Below are 19766 nucleotides of genomic sequence, written 5' to 3' on the forward strand. Positions count from 1 at the left end.
CTCTTAAACTACTTTTTATGTCTTGATTAAGACGCTAAGAAGAGTCTCATAAAAAAAAAAGTTGTGCACATATCTCTGTGTGTGTAGGTGTGTGTGTGTATGTGTGTGTGTGTGTGTGTGTGTGTGTGTGTGTGTGTGTGTGTGTGTGTGTGTGTTTGGGTATATGCACATAAATGCAGGTGTCTGCAGAAGCTAGAGCATTGGAACCCTGGTGCTCCCCTACCCCCAGAGCTGGAGTTACAGGCAGTTGTGAGCTGTCCAATATGAATGGTAGGAACTGAACTAGGCTCCTCTATAAGAGCAGTATGTGCTCTTAACCACTGAGCCATCTGTCTACCCATTAAGAGTTTCACATTTACATTTACTTATTTTAAAAAATTTAGATTTTTAAAATTTCATTTTATGTATATGAGTGTTCGGCCTGCATAAATATCTGTGCACTATGTGGGTGTCTGGTGCCCATGGAGGTCTGAAGAGGGCTCTGAATTCCCTGGAACTGGAGTTATGTATGGTTTATGAGCTGCCTTGTGGGTGCTGGGAATTGAACCCAGGGCTTCTGCAAGAACAACAAATATTCTTAACCACTGAGCCATCTCTCAAGTCCCAGTTTCATAGTTTTATGGAACAATTTCTGTGAGTCAGATAAAAAGTTTTTGATTTCTGGAGGAGCTAAGGACAGAATCCAGGGCCTTGGGCTAGCTAGGCAAGTGTTCAGGCATTGACTTACGTTCCCAGCCTGTAACAGACAATTTTTAAGAATGATCAATCATAATGCTTCCATTTATGGCAGTCCCAAAACTCAGGGTTCTGGAATAATGCATGAATCAAAGTTCTAGACAGCTGAAGTTTCAATCGTGTTTATATTTAGATGTGGTCACAACTGAATATAAATGACAATTAAACACTGAATGGAAGGGGCTAGGAATGTAGTTCTGTGGTAGAGTGCTTACCTATGGCTTGGAGTCCCAGCACTGGAAAACAATAAAAAGGTGACAAGGTCAACACCAGGAAGATTCATACAAAAGAATGTTTGTTCCCAAATCATTGACTTGGCAGAAGAAAGATTTGAGTGATGGAGCCACCAGCTATGGGTTAGGAGTCATTGGCAACAGTTCCTACATTCATAAGATGGAGATAATAACACATAATTAATGATAATTAATGATAGTAATAATAACACATAATTTTCATAAAAGAGGTTTTTAGCTAAGGCTATATAGATTCTTAAACAACAAAGAGAATCTAAGAAATAGCAATACAGAAAATTGCCCTTATAATTTTAAATATTAACTTTCCTCCACCCCTAAGTATACCTTTCCCCTCTCTAAATTTTGCTTTTCTGCCTTATTAAATAATTTTGTGATTTTTAAAAAAAATTTTTGGTTTTTTGGTTTGAGACAGTCTCCCTGTATAGCTGTGGCTGACCTGGAACTTGTTATGTAGATCAGGCTGGCCTTGAACTCACAGAGATCCTTCTGTCTCTGCCTTTGGGGTACTGGTATAGCATTATGTTTTCGTTTTTCTGTAGTGCTAGAAGTGGACACCAGGCCTTGCACATGCTAAGCAAATGACTTACCATTGAGTTACACTAGGAGTCCCTAATTGTTAAAAACATGTATGATATTCAAAATTTCTTTTTAAACTCAGGGTCATGTTTTGTTGTCTAGGCTACATAACATTCCTGTGTTCAGGTAAACCTACTCCTTCTGCCTCCTGAGTAGCTGGGTCTATAAGCATAAATAATTGTGTCTGGATAAAAAGATTTTTTTTCTGTAAATAATTTTTTTGAGACAGGGTTTTATTATGCAACCCTGGCTGGCCTGAAACTTGTTATGTAGACCAGATTGGACTTAAACTTAGAGAAATCCTCCTGTCTCTGCCTCCTAAGTCCTGTGATTAAAGGCATGCACTGCCACATTTTGCCTTTTGGGATATTTTGCCATGAACAAAAAGAAGTAAATTAAAAATTTGCTTAATGTAATTATATATTTCATACTCATAAAAGCTTTGGGATTATTAAATTTGTTTTGTAGGCAAAGAGCCTGAGGAGAGGCTCTCCACTTGACTAAGGATTTACAGCTGAGTCTGTGTGTTTTGCATGAAGAGATAGGAATCCTTTCCTATTAGGCCTGGAGAGCTGGAGATGTAGGGAGAGGGGAGACAGGAAAGGTGGTGAAGCTGGCTCAGGATGGAAGAGCGATACCTGAGTTCTTAGATGCCATGTGGGCCAAGTTGTGGGTTTGCCCTTCCAAGTCATAGACCTTGGCTATCCTAATGAAGTCAGCCTCAGCCTTGGAGATAGATCTCAAGGAGGGATGCTATGGAAGAATCTTCTTGTACACTGTGAATATTTGTTGCTCTCCTTGATTTAATAAAAGGCTAAATGTGCAATAGCTAGGCAGGTAGAGGTTAGGTGGGACTTGTGGACAGAAAGAGAGCTCAGGGATGAAGAAGGGCGAAGTTGCCAGCCAGATGCAGAGAAAGCAGGAGATGAACATGCCGTGCTGAAAAAAAGTACTGTTGAAAAAAAGTACTGCCATGTAGTAGAGCATAGATAAGAAATATGGGTTAATTTAAGTTGTAAGAGCTAGTTAGTAACAAGCCTAAGTTATTGCCGAGCATTTATAATTAATAATAAATCTCTGTATGGTTATTTGGTAAAAGTCCACCTACAGAGGGAAAGGCATGGGTAGACAAATAGACGGAAAGAAGAACTATAACTTCTCAATGCTGCCTCTTTTTCAATCATCCTCACTTCCTCTACCATGTAGCTCCTCCTCCTCTAGGATCCCCAGCACTTCCTCTACCAAGCTTTAGCCATGTCAGGCTTACTTGGTCAGGCACCTGGGTGTGTGATGCGTTTTGCCCATTTGATTTTTTAGATCCTTCAGGTGTCTACATTCTTTCCTATTCAGCTCCCTCCCGACCTAGTGGAAGCCTATGGGTTTGGTGTCATTGTTGATGTGGGACCAGAGATAGACTGATAGTTTCTCTATCACAGCTGCCAGATTCTTCTATGCCATCTTTTTCACTCTGCTCTCATTCTTCTCTATAAAGCAACAGTAAAGGAGATGTGCTAAATTTAGTTAGGAAAACCTGATCCCTTGGCTGCACAGCTTCTAGCTGAGGTGATTATATAGTTATGAACCCGAGCTTCACATCTTTGCAAGCTTTGTTTTGTTTTGCAATAAAGTTCAAGGAGTATGCAGTTATTGTTTGAAAGTGCAAGAGTTACCTTCAAATGCAAACTTTCCCCATCACCACTGTTGTTATTAATGGGGTCTCCCAGCCCAGTATGGTGGCACATACGTGTAATCCCAGCCCTCCAGAGGCTGAGGCAGGAAGATCTCAAGTTTAAAGTTGGCCTGGGTGACATAGCATGATCCCGATCGGCCTGGAGTATCTAATGAGAACTTGCCTTAAAAATTAAATTAAATTAAAATAATAACTAGGGCCCCTTTATCTTTCTCCAGGTGAGAAGTTGTTTTCTCTATCAAGCAGCAAGTTCCTTTTTCCAGACGTTTTAACATATTGGTAGGCTCCTCTCTGGCTTCCGCATCATCCACTCATCTGTGGTCACTCTTCTGCTGGCCAACCAGTCTCCCTCTTTCCTTCCGTCATCTATGCTGATCCCTCTCAGCATATCCAGCAGTTCTGTTAGTCAAATTTTTATAAAGATGATGTCAGATGAACCCAATTTTCCATTCATCCAGCCAAACATCCATCTAAATATTCACCATTCATCTCTATATCCATTAAATATCCACCCACTCATTCGTTCACCCATCCATCTAACCTGTCCACCCACCCAATCACCCACCCTATCCATCCATTTACGTATCATCTGCCTACCCATCCACCCATCCACCTAGCCATCCACCCACCTGTCGTCCATATATCTGTTTATTGATGCCTCCATCCAAACATCCCCCCACCCATCTGTATATCAATTCACCAGCCTATACATACATCTACCCATTCACCCACCTATGGTCCATCTGCCCTTTCCCTTTCTGAGCTATTTTTTTTTATTTGCCTACCCATATCTCTGAACAGCTTCCCCAATCTCCCAGTCTGTAATTTGGAAATGTCTGTTTGAAATTTGAAACTTCTCTTTCCCTTTTTCTTTCTTCAGGATATCATATACCAAGGCTGGCCTCAGGACTTGAAATGAGGCAGACACTCGCCTTAAATTCCTGATGATCTTGCCTCTACCTCCTCAGTGCTTGAATTACAGGTGTTTTCCACCACATCTGGCTGAAAATAGGTACTCTGGTACTTTGTGCAAGCATTTGTCACCCTTTAAAGGGGAGAGGAGTTCCAGACTCTGCATTTGTTCACTTTCAAAGACCCTCCCTAGCATGGTGGTGGCTTTTTTCTCATTGTCTCTTACCAGAACATCCCTTTTGTATTTCACCTTTACTGCATGCATTGTTTCAGGCCATTGTCTCTTCCTGAATGCTCTTCCCCATAGCCTGAGCTGCCGGTGACCTTTTTTTGATTCTTTAGAACTCTCAGCTCAAATGTCAGTCTTGTGACACTGTCTCTTCCACATCTTTTCCTATTCCATTCCCAGCTGAATTAATAGCTCCCATCTCTGTACTCCAACAACAATTTACACATCTCTCTAGCATAGCTCTCTCCACACTGAATTTTAATTAATTGCTTGCTTGTCTGTCTCACAGCCTGGAGGGAGCACGCTTAACCCATCACTGTTTCTCTGGCATGTGGCACAAAGTCAGACATTCATCCATATATGTTCTGTCTATCATTTCTTATTTGTAATCCACCTATGTAACCTAGTATTTATTATCTAGCCACTGTTTATCATTTCTTAACTATTTATTATCTATTAATCACCTTGTATCTATCAATCATTTATCATCTACTGATTCAGCTTATATGTCTACTGCTTGTCAGTCATTTGTCATCTATTATTCATCCCTTAATTTGTAGAATGAATAATCAGATCATGCTATGTGTGCACGTCCTTTGCCCCTCACCACTGTGGTCCCCATTTGTCTATTCACATTCCTTTCATCTTTGAAAACCTAGCTCAGGAACTCACTTCCTAAAGTCCTTCTTGATTTTTTCTACCCCTGTTGGAATGACCCATTTCTTGTTATTGTTCCAGGATTTTTTTTTTTTTGAAAGGGAGGTGAGAAAGAGTAGGAATAAGTACAGACTGACAGGTTCCTCTCCTTTTCACCCACCTCTCCCTGAGCTCTGTTGTATCTGCATGTCCTTACGCAGTACTCTGATCAGCCTGGATGCTCGATTCTTGGGATCCAGCCCCAGCCCATGCCCTAGGTGACCTAGCCAGGTTAAAAGGAGGAACCTCCAGAGGCTACCAGACAGGCTTCCACTTGCTAGGATATGAGAGACATGTTCACCTAGAGAATTGCCCAGGAAGATGGGCTAGGAGACTTATGCAAATAAGAAGCAAATTGAGCACAAACATTATGCAAATATACACGTGGTTCTCTTGATTGCTCATTTAGTGGGAGGTGGGGCTGGCAAGCCTCTAGCTGAGGTCACTGGGAGCACAGTGAACAGGGCTATCCTCCACCCATTTCAAACTCCAACTTCCCAAGTTCTATCTTGACTGCAGCTACAGCAGCTGCTTCTGCAGTGGGTGTGTGGTACAGGGGTCCTGGCACTTCTGCTTAGTAATGTGCTTGCTCCCTTGTGCAAGTAGGGCCAGAGAAGCCAAGGCAAGTCCCTCAGCCCTAGACCCTGTGAGCCTGCACACAGGGAGAGAAAGCAATCCTTCTCCATGCTGCCTCAGCAGGGTCCATTGAAAGTTAGGGAAGGCCAAAGAAGCCCAACTATGTGGAGCAGGCAAAGTCAGACAGTGATAAATGGTCTTGTCCCTAAAAACAACAAGGTACACTGGGCATCCAAGGCAAGAGGGACTCTAGTAACGTAGAAAGACTCTCTTTAGAGCTGGGAGAATAAGTTACAGTCACATAGGACAGAGGGAGGTGGAGTTTGCAGTCATGACTTCTCCTCTTTCTTTTTTCTTTTCTTTTCTTTTTTTTAAAGATTTATTTATTTATTATGTACACAGAAGAGGGCGCCAGATCTCATTGCAGATGGTTGTGAGCCGCCATGTGGGTGCTGGGAATTGAACTCAGGACCTCTGGAAGAGCAGTCAGTGCTCTTAACCTCTGAGCCATCTATCTCTACAGCCCCTCCTTCTCTTTCTTTTTCTCCTTCTCTTTCTCTTCCTCTTCCTCCTCCTCCTCCTCCTCATCCTGAGACAAGCTTTCTCTGTGTAACAGCCTTGGCTGTCCTGGAACTTGCTTTGTAGACCAGGCTGGACTTGAACTCACAGAGATCTGCCTGCCTCTGCCTCCTGAGTGCTGGGATTAAAGACGCATGCCACCATTGCCTGGCTCCTCATGACTTCTTAATAAAGACTAAAGACTGGTTACTCCTGGATGGTCAATGACTTGCAGGGTGAAAGCAACTGGAGTTACTTCTAGTCCATCCAGCCATTTCATTCACCCACCTATGTATCTATACATTTATCCATCCATCTGTCTCCTCATCCACTTATCATCCATCCATCCATCCATCCATCCATCCATCCATCCATCTATCCATCCATCCATCCATCCATCTATCCATATCATCCATATGTTCATCTATATGTCCATCCATATATCTATTATGTGTTCAGATTTGACTTATACACTTAGTCTGTATCAGGCAGTGGTTGCTGTCTCATAGAACTTTGTTACTCTGATTATATTACTCTGTCATATATGGAAGCATCTGCCATCATGACATAGACCCTGCACGCAGTGATCTCAGGACTGCTCTGCATCTGACATATAAACTCACCAACTACTTCATCTTATCTGTACTTTATTCCGAAAATGTTCAGCTCAGTTTAACCAACCTTTCCTTCACTTCCCTTTCCCTCTTCCCATCCAAGATAGGGTCTTACTCTGTTGCACAGGTTGGCCTTGAACTCATGCCATGTGCCCCTAAGCGGGGTAACCAATCTTTTCTGAGTATCAACTATGTGTCAGGCTGTTGCTAAGCACAACCAGGAGTGAGAACTTGTGCACTGACATGTCACCCTGGGCTCCACAGGTATAGGCTGGGTTCTGTTCCCACCTGGGTATTGGGATCATCTTCTAAAAGGGGCAAAGCCAAATTTGGGGACATTCTTGGCTGATGGCAGAGACTGTAGAAACAGCATGGAATAGTGAGGCCCAGGAAGCTGCCAAGTGGATCCATCAGCTATGGCATCCTGTGTGGGACACAATGTATCAGAAGGTGTATGGACCCACAGGGGCTGTTCAGGCACAGGTCTGCCTTCATGCCCCCTTCCAGGCTGGTGCGGAGGCATGGGTAAGTTAACAAGAATGAGATTCATTTAAACTCAGGCTTCAAACCAGACCCTGTGTTTTCCCTGTGAACAGGGACTTTAATGTCCCAGGAGAGAAGCACTGGGTTACTGTCTCCACAGGGCTGAACTGAGGGGAGAAGTCCCTGGATTTTTCAGATTTCATTGGAATTTGAATGAATACCTGTGGAGTCACATAAGGGGTTCGAGGCTCTCATCCTATGTGGAGATTTGGAGTAGGCAGGACCAGGGCTGGGGTTGGGAGTGGCTGAGGAGGTGGGTTGAGAAGAGGAATGTGTCTGTCCATCTTGACTTGTCATTTTCTGGAGCATCTGAAGAGTTTCTGCTCATGTGACTGTAGTTACTGACCCATGGCCTATGGCCTCAGAGGAGAGAAACCCAGGGATGACAGGAGGAATGAGCCTTGGACTTCATGGTTTGGAGCCCGCAGCAGAATCTCAAACTTGGCTAAACTGTTGTGTTTACTCAGAAGAATTTTTAAAATTATTTTATTATTATTTAGAAAAGGATTGTTTTTCTTGAGGCGGGAAAAGCTCCAGTCATTTCCATTAAAAGGTCTACTTTCTCCTCTGAGCCAGGAAGCAGGTCCAAATGTAAGTGAGTCACCACTGGCTCTCTCTAGAGTCCTGGGTATGTATTTGATTAAGGGGACAATTGCTTGTCTTGAGGGGTGAGGGCTTCTAGCCAGCAGGTCTGCCTCCCCCTGGCAAATCTAGCATGCTCTGGGAATCTTTTCTAAGCCCGTCCCGGAGTTGGGCCTCTTGTCTTTTTCTTACATAAAGGGACAGAATAAGGGCCAGCCAGAATGGGATGGGATGGAGGGGGACTGACTGGAAACAACTTCTGTGATGACCTGTGCTCTCCTTAGTGACTGCTTCTCTAAAAGCCTGGGGCTGACAAGATCACAGTCACTCTGGGCCAGGGCCCTTGGGCTCTTGAGTTCTAGATGGCTGTAGGGCCAAGCCTTCACTTTAGAGTCTCTTTGGAAGGGAAGATATCCCTTCCCCCCGCCGCAACCCCCCCCCCCCCCCCCCCCCCGACTCCCCAGTCATGCAGGAAGCCAGGGATAGGACGCAGAAGCTGAATCCTGACTGTGGCATTGAGTTCAGTTTCTCGGCTGATTTGTCCAAAAGTCAGAGGAACAAATGGAGGAGGAAAAGGAAGTTGGGCCTCTGGACAGCTCTTAGGAGTTGGGTTATGTTCACACTTGACAACAGTTTCTCTCCCACCCCCAGACTCCATCTGGGCTGTCAGTGTGGAGAACGCCTTCGTCTACCCCATCCACTATTGGTTCTGCTGGGCAGTCCAGATGGATGTGTGAGTTTGAGTGGGAGCAGATGGCTGCTCTGCGCATCTTTAGGACCTGCCAATTTCCCAGGAGGGTCAGGGGCATCTTCTTTAGGCCATTTCTGGAAACCTGCCTGGTACCTTGCTGAGATACTTGGGATCTGCAGTAATGGAAGACATGGAGAAGCCTGAGAGCTTTTCTGGGGTGAATGCCTGAGGGTGGTATGGCTGGTTCTGTAAGAGTCTTCCTGTCTTCTTCCCAGCCACTCAGTTAGAGCTACTGAGGCCCTTCTAAAAGGTAACAGATGGATCATGGCAAGGGCACAGGAAAATAGCAGCAAATCTTCCTATCATGAGCAGGATCTGAGGCCCACAATATGTAAATAGCAGCAAGCCCTGATAGGGAGACTGCCCTTAGGCTGCCCACCTCCTGTGTGCTGGCCACCTCCTTCCACAGCAGGAATCTGACTCCTTGGAAACTCCATACTACCTCCCCTAGGCATCCTCACCCAGGAACATCCTGGATGTAGTAAAGTAGGTAGGGCCGGCTAGATGGCTACAGTGGCCTGGATCATTGAGAACACCTGGGTGGGGTGTGTGTGTGACATGAGGGTGCATTCATCACAGCATCCTTGAGCATCTCAGCATCTCTGGTTCTGTGTGTAAAGGGCATGAGGTCTGGTTCAAATCCTGGCTCAGCCATTTGTTTACTAGCTGCATGATCTTAGGCAATGGACTCTACCTCTAGGTGCCTTGGTTTCTCTATGTGTAAAGTGGAGGGGTAACTAATGTTACAGGCGGTTGAGAAGGCTGGCATCTAGCATGAGTTGAAGAAATGCTGACTCTTGCCTATGTTAATGTGCACAGGGCACTTTCTTATGCATTGGTGGGGGCGGTGCAGCTCCACAAGGGCTCTCCACCTTCCCTGTGTTTTTGGAGAGATCTGGGTGTGAGGAGGGTTGAATGTGGGGGCAGTAGATCCAAGACATCCATCTAAGGCTTGTGCATCCAGAGAGACCTGGTTCTCAAGCTTATGTAACTTTCCTTTTAGAAACCTCACATTTCCACACATGAATTTCCCTGTCTGTAAAATGGGAATAAGAATTCTTTTCTCATAAGGAATGATGAGAATTACATGAGAGAGCATCAGCTTGGGCTTACCATGTGCCAGCATGGCGATTTCTAAGGCCTAATAAACAAGGAGTGCAGGTGTCCTGTGTGCACCTAGCTCTCCCAATACCCAGTGCACAGGCAGTGAGAATGAGTCAGTACAGCGAGAGGATGTCTGTGTTCATTGCAACAGTTCTGAGCAGCCGACATAGGGAAACAACACAGGAGTCTGTCTGCAGATGAATGTGTCAGAAATACACACACACACACACACACACACACACACACATGCACACATGCATGCACACTCACGTGCACACACACACTAGAGCACTACTCATCCTTGAAAAAGAAGGAAAGCCTGTCATTTGGGACAATGTGGACAAACCTGGCGGAAGTCATGCTAAGGAAACATGCTGGGCACAGAAAGGCAAGTTCATTGAGATCTTATGTACCAGGGGAATTCAGAAAGTCGCCTCAGAGGCTGGAGGCAGGCACTGGGCAGAGAGTATCAAGTTTCCAGAGTGCAATACAAATAGGTTCTGGACTGCTAAAAACTTCATGGTGACTATGGCTAATTACATCACATGACACATAATTGACATTTTCACAAATGGTAATTCTTACACATTCTCACAAACGCTAACTCTGAGACTGAATATGTTGATTGGCTTGATTGTAGTAATTTTTTTTCAATATATATTTTTAAACATCACTGTGAATATACATTTTTTTAAATTTTTCAACAAATACTATTCTCATAAATGAAAAGTGTGCTTGACAGAACTGGGAATCTTGGGCAGCTTCTCTTTGGCTGGGGTTCTGAGTTGGAAAGCAATCGTAACACCCATGTCTGGTTCTCTATGAAGTCAACATTGTGTGTGTATGCTGTTACGGTCTCCACCTTCCAGGGGAAACTAAGGCATCTAGCAAGGTCAAGTGGGTTCCCAGAAGCCTTGTGGGTAGGTTTTGCACTCCCTCACCAGCCAGGCAGAGGCTCCTGAGTGTGGGGGGCCTCCGAGCTTATGCAAATGGATGAGTGCTAATCGCTTCGCTAATGGGAAACACACGGGGAGATATGATCAACAGCAAAGCGGAAAGGACTTCCAGAAAATCCAAGCTGGGAGAAACCCCAGAGAAACCTAGGAAGCTGATAAGTGCTTCAGAGCTGGGGTACACTGTGCGCTGGTGGGCACGAAGCAGTGAGGGGGTGGGGTGGGGAGTGTTGCTGAAGCAGCAGTGACCGGCCACCCAAGTCCAATTGCCCTTACGCCCAGAGACTGCTTGGAGAGCTGTATTTCTCTCTCTGAGCCAGGCCACTTGCCCGGCAGCCTGGAGGCATGCCTCCTCTTTCCTTGGCCCCGTGCTGGGCTCCAGTGTTATGCAAACGTGTCCAAACCCTGATTTCTGAGAGAATACTTCAGCCAGGGTGAGCACTTAGACTCCGGAGCCAGACTGTCTGTGTTCAAATCTCATTTCTGCCACTTGCTGGCTGTGTGATCTTGGGCGCGGTACTCAACCTTTCTGTGTTAGAGCTTCCTCATTTATGAACTGAGATGCCATAAGATGATAATGATGTTGCAGTGAGGAGCAAATAAGAAAGTCCGTGTGATGCGCTTGGAAGAATGGCTGTGATTTCACCAATACTGGGTACAAGACAGATGTTATTTTAGAAAGATAAAATTTGACCAAGACTTTCTGCCGCTTAAATCCTTTACAGAGTGTCACATTGCCCTTAGGGGTGAGGACATTCTCAGCCCTGAGGGCACTGTCTGGTCCATGTTCCTCTTCTATTTTGTCTCTGTCTGATCCCTACCCTCCTGCCATCCCAACTGACCTGTGTTGTTTGAATGTTTTCTTTCTCTTACCTGTGGGTGTCTGTGTGTGCTGTCTGCTTAGCTTGAAAATCCCTCCTCCAAAGACCTCATCTGCCCACTTTCATGTGCTCTGCGGTTACAAAGAGCTTCATTTCTGATGCTCATCAGATTTGGATGCCTGTATCTGTATCTCCAGGGCCCCTTATGTTCCACTATTATACTGTGGATTTTCAGGGTCTGTCTCTCCACTGGGCTCGGCCATCTCTCTGTTCTTGACTCATAGAGCAAGCCCGGACTCAGAAGGTTTGACAAGTATTTGTTGAATGAATCTAGAGAAGCTCAGGCTGCTGTTCCTGTTCTGAGAGTCCATCCAGGCTTTTCAGGTGAGACTGGTGAGCTGTGTGACTTTGAACAAATTGCACCACCTGTCTGGTCTTCAATTTAGTCCCCAGCAAATATTAATGGAGACTTGAACATGAAATGAAATAGTGATTAATGTAATAGGGCTTGTTGGTCATGCACACAGCATCTCTAATATCCATGCCTGGAGCTGCTGACCGCATATGCGTGTTCTTCCACCTCTAATCAGAGGGAGCAGGTAGGTGTGAAACCAACTTTGAGAGGCCTCACCCTTTCATTGTGTCAGCAAGGAAAAGCCACATGGAAATCTAATGTAGACGAGGGAGACATCTACCCATCTTTCCTACAAGTCCCAGTTGGTTCTGAGTCTCTCTCCCAGCATGTGCACTCTAGTTTGATGGATTGTAGAGCTTTGTTGCTTTGTCTCTGATATTTGACTGTATTTAGTTGTATGACTATAGCTTTGCTGTGTGTAAACAAATAGCAGCATTTATTCATTCACTCACTCAATAAATGAGTCACATTTTATTGATCACCTACCAAGCAGCTGGAATCATTGATACCAAGAGAAATGTGCTGCTTCATGTCTGCCTCCAAACTGTTCATATCTTGCAGGGATGGGCAGACATGGAAACAAGCAAAGGAGGACCAGGGGGATCCTGAAGGGGTCAGGACTGTGATAGCACCAATGGCGAGACCCAGCAGCTCCCAATCCTTTTCTCTATTGGGATCCAGGCATCCTGTAAGCAACATGTCATCAGTTCTTTCCAGAATCCTGGAGGCATGAAGGTGATACTCAAATGAATTAGCTTCCTGTTACAGCTCTGACAAATTAGCACAAATTTCCTGGACTAGGTAGGGGTTCTTCCTCTACCTGCCCCCCCATTCACCTGAGAAACTTTGACTAAATCCCAGGTATATAGGCACATAAAATCCATACACAACTCAAACATTTATAATAGGACATCATAGGGACATCTATTTAAAATAGTCCTTTAGTATACATATAACATTACCATTTATTAAGAGTGAAAGTGAATTTGTATACTAATGAGATGGATACACTTGTTTATTTTTACATAAAGAATTCCATCTCGGTTAAAGAAGGATGGAAGGGGGAAGAAGAGAAAGGCATGGGGGTGGGCTAACCAAAACTAAAGATGTATGAAAACTCACTGCTTTGTGAGCTAATTGAAACATGGCAACTAAAAAGCAAAGAAAGAGCTTGAATGGAGGTAGCCTGCATGGGTGGAAAATGCTTCCTTCAGAAGACGTGAATTATTAAATGAAAACTCAGTGCCAGGTGCGAGATATTTTCCTAAAAGTTACTGGTCAGGGAGGATCCCCAAACAACACAAACTATTTCATTACTCTGGTTGCCCACTACAGCTAGATGGTAAGAGTCTATTGCTAAAGACAAACCATGCTTTGGTTGCAGGGACTTAGAGAAATGAAGCAGGAACTGACCTTGGAGGCTTCCTCCCTACTGGCTGGCTTTCACAGTGCAGAAAGGTGCTATGCAGGATCCTGGGGGAGAAAAGACACGAACGGTTTTGTCCAGTGCTGGGCTCTGTGTGCTATAACACTGACCTGTCAGGCCAGTGGGTACCTATTGGTGTAACAATGGCATGACTGTTATGGGGTAACCAGATGCTTTCTGAGTGGATTTGAGATGTGTTCCAAAGGAGGAAAGTTATGCCTGATACTAGCCAAAAGCCCATGGCTGGGGAGGTCATAGGCTCTAGAAGGGAACATGCTATTATTTTGTTTAACACACATATCAAACTGCCTTCTAAATGTTCATGTTTATATACATAGATTAGTGCTGTTGGCCACAGAAACTTTTTTTTTGGCAGTGGGCGGTTGATGCAGAGACTCGTAGATGGTCAGCATGCTGAGAATAAGTGATTGTTGATTGCTCAGTCCTAAATGGGACACTCACATTACCCACATTCTTAAGGCTCTGGGAATATAATGGAAGAAGGGGGCAGAAAGAACGTAAGAGCCAGAGGATGGAGAGGAATGTTATGAAGTGTTATCTTCTGGACCCAACAGCGCTGTTGCGTTCATGAACTCTCAGCAGCTATGGTTAATTGCACAAGACCAAGCCAGGCAACGTTCCAGCATGGATGGGAGAGATGCTCATGAGAGCCTACCTCTAGCTCAGGAGCTATTGGCATTAGCAGCTGTCGGGATAAGGGAAAACATTTTCCTTTGGAGTTTGGCTGCAGTAGTTTGCCCATGCCTCAGTGGATGACCCACAGCCATGTGTATGTAGGCAGCACTAATCGAATTCAGAGGGCTATAGAAAAAAAAAAGGATATGGAGGTGGAAGGGGAAAATATTGGAAAGGGGGTTGGAAGTGTTTAGAGAAAGAATAAGAGCTGGAATGTTTAAAAAGTAATTAAATTTTGGGCTGGGGAAATGGCTAAGTCAGTAAAGTCCTTGTCCTATGAGTATAAGGACATGAGATCAATCCCCAGGACCTATGTAAAAAGCTGGGTGTGGTGGTGCATCCTTATACTCCCAAAGCTGGAAGGCAGGGTCAGGCATATCCTGGTGTGGCGGGGGTGGGGGGGGAGAGGGGGGCTTGCTGACCAGCTAGCCTAGCCTAATTGGTGAGCCCCAGGCTCAGTGAGAGACCCTGTCTCAAAAACTAGATGAATAGTACCTGAGGAAGAACAATACCTAAGATCCTCTTGTGGTCCCCACATGCACATGCACACACTTGCACACACACCTCCACATACACACATTAAAACAAAGAGGCTGGGCAGCAGTGGCGCACGCCTTTAATCCCAGCACTTGGGGAGGCAGAGCCAGGTGGATCTCTGTGAATTAGAGGCCAGCCTGGTCTAGAGTGAGATCCAGGACAGGCACCAAGACTACACAGAGAAACCCTGTCTCGAAAAACCAAAAAAAAAAAAAAAAAAAAAAAGAAAAAAAGAAAAGAAAAATAATTAAATCCTAGCTGAATATTTTATACTGTAGGATGAAGAACTTCTCCAGTATTTTTCAGAGTTGACCGATATTTTGATTTTGTAATTGTCAATGCTGAGAATGTTGTTTTGCATAAATACATAACATGAAATGGCAGAAGTATGTTTTGGGTCATTTCAGAAGTTGTTGGAAATTATGTCCTAATCCCAAGCTGAATTTGTCTAACAGTTTTAAAAAGGGAAATCCAAGCCAGCAATTGAAACAATTAAAATAAAAAAATTATGTTTGCTCTTCAATGTAAATCTGGATTTGTTCCTGGCCTTCTGCCACATGGCTTCCAGGAGTCAAACTCAGGTCCTCAGGCTTGGCAGCAACCTTTACTCACTGAGCCATCTCATCTACCTGAAGACAGCATTTTTAAAACCCAAATATTCTAAACACAGTACAATCCAAAGACACTAGTTTGATGCTTACATGTTAAAGAATGATAATAGAAAAATGTTAAACGTTTTCGTTTTTCATATATCCCCAGTGTGTCTATAAAAGCAAAAAGAAATGTGTGTATGCAATACAATCTCTGCAGTTCTTATCCCATGGTAGTCTCTGCTCTGGGTTGAGGTGTTTTGGACAGCATTTGTTGGCATTTCTTGGTGTCAGGGCATATGTAAGGCATATGTGCATATAGTGAGAATCAAGGCTACAGCAAAGTCACATGATGCAGCATGGACCAGCACTGCTGGAAACACCTCGGGATTCATCACTTGTTTGATTTTTGAATTAATTGTTGGTTGTACATTCATAAACCTTTAATGGTACCAAAAATTTCACAACCTCAACCTTGAGTTATACGACCCCATATAAGGTTGTGACCCATAGTTTAGAAGCTGGAGTCCAGATCAGCACAAGTTTACCACCTTGACAGTCCTCGGGGTCAGAGTCTACAACATGTCTCACCAGATTAGGATGGTGTTGGCAGGGCTGCTGGAGGGGAGAATCCCCCCTCTTGCCTGTTAAAGCTTCTAGTGGCCACCTGTTTTTGTCTTCTCGTGGGCCCTGAATGCTGCAGTCTCTGCTTCTCCTGTCCCTCCTCTCACTATGACCTTCTTCCCTCCCTCTCCTGGGGCCCTTGTGATGATATTGGATCTGCCTTGATGTCCCAGGATCATCTCCCCACTTCAAGGTCCGTAGCATAATCGCATCTGCAAGATCCCACTGGCCACACCCTGGTGGGTGTGGAGGAAGGGCCTAGACATCCTGAGTGGGGGGCTATGCAACTTTTGGATGAAAACACTAGGATTCGAGAGGATGGAGGAACGTGCTTAAGTCATCAACCAGAAACTGGCAAATCCAGCCCTCCTTGAGCTCGGCCCCAGAGTTCTAACCCTGAAGCCAGAAGGCTGAGTATGTGTGTGTTGGGCATGAAAGATGTTTGCGAGTGAACCTTGAACCAGGGTTTGAAGGTGTGCCTTGAGGACCAGTTCAAGCAAAAGCACAGTGAAGAGCAGCTTAACACCTGCAGGGTAGTGGGGTTGGGGTTGCTAAGACTGACAAGTATATGAAGTCAGGTGAGATGGGACTGCTAGGCAGGATTTGGGTCCAGTAGCGTGAATGGCAGTCAGCATGACCTGAAGCTCATCTTTAAAGGTTGGAAGAGGCTGGACAATTGGAGCTGTGGGTCTTGCTTCAAATGCCTTTCCTTCTTTCCAGGCATGTGAAATGGTGGGTCAGCTCTTCTGCCAGCCTCTGGCCACCTGGCCTGGGCCCATCCATTTCCCAGCAGGAACAGAGCTGGATGGTCAGCCCCTCCCCCACCCCCAGGACAGCGACGGTTTCCAAATATCTGTCTGTTGAAATAATGTTCTCTGGGCGCTGGCCTCCCCCTCCCTCACATTCCTGGGCGAGCCCGCCTGTTTGGCTTGCTCGGACAAATATTGACTTTCTCTGTCCTTCTCGCTCTGGGTCTGTTTAAAAGGCATCAATCTTTGCTGGGGTGTGCACTCCCTCTCTGTAACCTGTGGCCTCTGTGGGCCCATCTGGGCAGGGAGTGGTTGGGGAGGGGCCACGGGCTCTGGGGAGACCTACAAGATTTCATCTGTAGCTTTCCACAGTTGTCCTGTAAAGGTTCCGGATGCCTCTTGCCCTGGCACACACCGGTGACCTTTCATGAAGATTTCCTCAGACTTTACAAAACCCAGGAAGGACAGTCATATGCTTCCCCAGGAAACTCTGCCCATTCAGATTCTACTTTAAAAATGTGTTCCTCAGTCAGGCATGGTGACGCCGCTGTAGGCTGTGACTGGAGATGTTGGCTGGAGGATCACTTGAGCCTTGGAGTGTGAGTTCAGCCTAGGCAACATGCTGGGACTGTCTCAAAAAGGGGAAAATCTACTGTTCATCCACTTCTTGGCCTTCACTGCTGTCATCTGAGGCCAGATGTTTCATCTCCTGCTGGGATTGCTAGGGAGTTCCATCTATCTGTTGTCAGCTTTGGAGCAGGGGGATTCTGCAAAGGTTGGCCACACCTGCTGCCCTCCCGGTCCTCGGCCATCCTGGTTTGCTTGGTTTGCTCCATGGGCCATCCTAGCCTCCTGCTGGCTCCTCACTATATTAGCTCGCTCCATCGAGAAGCCCTGGGCCTCTGCTGTGGCCTCTGCCTGGGGCAGCTGTCTAGGAAGCAAAGACCCCTTCTCACCTTTGTACAGTGGTTTTGCCTAGTAGCCTCCTCCCCAGTGAAACATTTCCTGAACAGTAGAGTTCCGAGGGAACCCTGCCTGGGTCCTCTCCATCAGCACTTTCCTGGTTTGCTTTTTCACCAACAGACACACACACACACACACACACACACACACACACACACACACACACACACGCACGCGCACGCACACGCACACGCGCACACGCACACACACACAGGCACAGACACACACCCAGACACAGATACACACACACACACATCACAGACACACACACAGACACAGACACACACACACACATCACAGACACACATATGCTCAGAGCCTTTCTGACTTTTTTGTGTGGGGGGGTGAAGAACAGAAGAATGATAAGAATCATCTAATCAATACTCCTCTGCCCTTTATCTAGAGTTAGTAATCTTTAATATAGTTTGTCTCTTCTTTCCTCCCTCATTTCTCCCCAGCGTGTGCGCTCTTTCTCTCTCTCTCCTTTCTCTCTCTCTGTCCCATCTCCCAACTTTGGCACATGTCTCTTGACAAAAAAGCATGCTTCCATGCTTCTCCATTACCACAACACAGTGATTGTCCTAAAATTATAACTCTGACATTATGCTATCATCTAATATAGAATCTTATTCAAATTTTTTAATTTATTAAACAATACCTTCTAGAACATTCCATTCTAGTTACCTTGTCTCTTTAGTTTCCTTTAATCTCCAAAAGCCTCCCAGCTTTTTGTTTGTGTTTTCTGGGTCTTTCCTGACAGTGACACTTTTTAGGAGTTTAGCTCGGTTATTTAGCAAAACACCTCTGGATATGAACTTGCATGCTTCCTGGAGAGTAGGCTGAGACTGACCATGGGCAGGGCTACCCTCTGACTCTGGCATCTGTCTTACTTCCAGTCCCCCCTCCCCTCAAGTTTCCTCTGGTTTCACTAGTGCTGGACCTGCCTCTGGCCCTGTCCAGCCTCATGCTCTGGAGGGTGGGAAGTCCTGATCTGGCATCAAGCGACTGCATCCGAGGAGCCAGGACAGCAACCAGGATGAGTACTCAGCTAACTGTAGACCTGCCTCTGCAGAGGCTCTGAGGCCGTCGTGCACCTCAGAAGTTGGAACAGGAGAACCTCTACCTAGACTCTACCTAGACTTGTCTTATGAGGCAAAGCAATGGAGACTGCCCTCACTTGAAGGGTGCTGTGTGTGATGCATGTGTGTCTGTCCACATGTGGTATATGTGCCTGTACACACACACACACACACACACACACACACACACACACACACACACACACACACACACATCTTCTTGGGCTTAAGCTCTGATCTCTGCCTATCAGATTCCCCCTGTTCCTGACAGGCCCCTAGAGACTTTCTTAGAGTCCCTGGGACAACTGATTGGAAGAGCTCCACAGACATCCATGAGACGGACTCTGTGAGCTAGCTCTAGGGGATGAGGGATGGAGAGTGGGGTGTCCCAGCAGCACAGCATGTAGCTTTGCAGGCAGGTGGATCTTACCCTGCTTCTTCCTGCTGTGCGGGTCTGGGAAAGGAGGTGACTTTTTGAGCCCTGGTTTCTCAATTTGTCTAGTGGGAGAGTACGACATACTTCCACACATTCTTGTGAAGGTAAGATGCCCTCGGAGGCCCGGCACACAGGGGATGGATGCCTCTTAGTACACGAGGAGAGGAAGACAGTTTCTAAGGGCTGAGAGGCTGCCTGCCTGCTGCAGTGCAAGGCTCAGGACTGATGGCCAGACAGTTGCCTCTGAGGCACACAAGGCTCCTTCCTCTCCATTCTGAGCCTGTGTCTCTGCCCTGCATAATCAAGACAGGTTTTGATGGCAGATGTAGTGGATTAAGACTGGGGAGAGTTTCCAAGTCTAGTCCTTGGCAGCTACTTTGAAGAGAGAGATAGATGTCCAGGGTGGTGGAGTGGGGCATCAGGGAGGTAGGGAGCAACCTAATTCACCCCAGCAGCCTCTCTGTTGGTATTACCCCACTCCATGCTTGAAGACCACAGCAGCTTGTCCAGACATGGCAGAAGAGCTGGTTCCATAGCTCAGTAGTTGGGGTTCTGAGTTCTTGACCTAGCCCAGCCACTGGCTCTGAGTGTGAAGAGTGCCCTCCCCCCAAACTCTGGCATCTGTAAATGCTCTGTGTGATGCACGTGTGTATATTG

Source organism: Peromyscus californicus, unplaced genomic scaffold, assembly GCF_007827085.1.
Source record: "Peromyscus californicus insignis strain IS unplaced genomic scaffold, ASM782708v3 Scaffold_5__1_contigs__length_169319896, whole genome shotgun sequence".
NCBI classification, from domain to species: Eukaryota; Metazoa; Chordata; class Mammalia; order Rodentia; family Cricetidae; genus Peromyscus; species Peromyscus californicus.